The sequence below is a fragment of the Mandrillus leucophaeus genome, unplaced genomic scaffold, assembly GCF_000951045.1.
Source record: "Mandrillus leucophaeus isolate KB7577 unplaced genomic scaffold, Mleu.le_1.0 Scaffold321, whole genome shotgun sequence".
NCBI lineage: Eukaryota > Metazoa > Chordata > Mammalia > Primates > Cercopithecidae > Mandrillus > Mandrillus leucophaeus.
The window spans coordinates 1116228-1117231 of record NW_012103377.1 but is presented as its reverse complement, the minus strand read 5'-3'; positions in this window follow the sequence as shown (position 1 = coordinate 1117231).

Sequence of the window (1004 nt, the reverse complement as noted above, 5' to 3'; positions counted from 1 at the left end):
CCTGCCTCAGCCTCCCAAGTAGCTGGGACTACAGGCGCCCGCCACCTCGCCCGGCTAGTTTTTTTTGTATTTTTTAGTGGAGACGGGGTTTCACCGGGTTAGCCAGGGTGGTCTCCATCTCCTGACCTCGTGATCTGCCCGTCTGGCCTCCCAAAGTGCTGGGATTACAAGCTTGAGCCACCGCGCCCGGCCAGGAACAAATTCTTTTACTGACAGAATTTTAATCTAAACAAATTATTTCTATTAGATGCCCTTGAACTAGCAGTATACAGTTTTGTTCAAGAGATCAGTCCGTGGGACTTTTATTCGATTTTGATTTTCCTTCATTTAAACAAATATCTGAACAGGCCATGCTTAGCATAAATATTAGAATTCATAGAATGAAAGGCTCCTTTTGAGTCAGCTTCTAGTATATTTTTTTAGGTTGAAATTCATTTTTACAGAACAGCTTGTGAATGACCTATTCTGAATTATAATAAAAGTAATAATGGATTTATTGCTACGGGAGGCGTGACATGGCATAACTAATCATTATTGAGCATTGAAGCACCTGAGACAGAATGCTGCATCTGCTTTAATCTACTTTGGATGTCTTTCAAGTATCAAGTCTGTTTGGAGTAATATTTATCAGTTTCATTTTTAATTGATAAATTGTCATTCCTAATATAGTATAAATTATTGATTTCTTTTGTGATCCAGGCTGTTGGATTATATCAAACTTTACACAGAGGCTATGATAATTAAAGTGCAATAATTTATTGAACTTCAAAGATTCAATTTTTAATTTTACTTAACATCTAAAACGTGTAGGTTGATTGCTGATCTAATTCAGGCACGGCAGCCTATAAAAAGGATCTCATTCTCTGCTAAAATATTCTTTTACATGATAAAGAATATTGGAGTAAATGTGTATGATTCTCACTGGAATATATTTAACATAAATGTTCTCTCTTTGATATTAATGCATTGTCATTTGATGTTCACAAATGAAGTGATAATCCCCT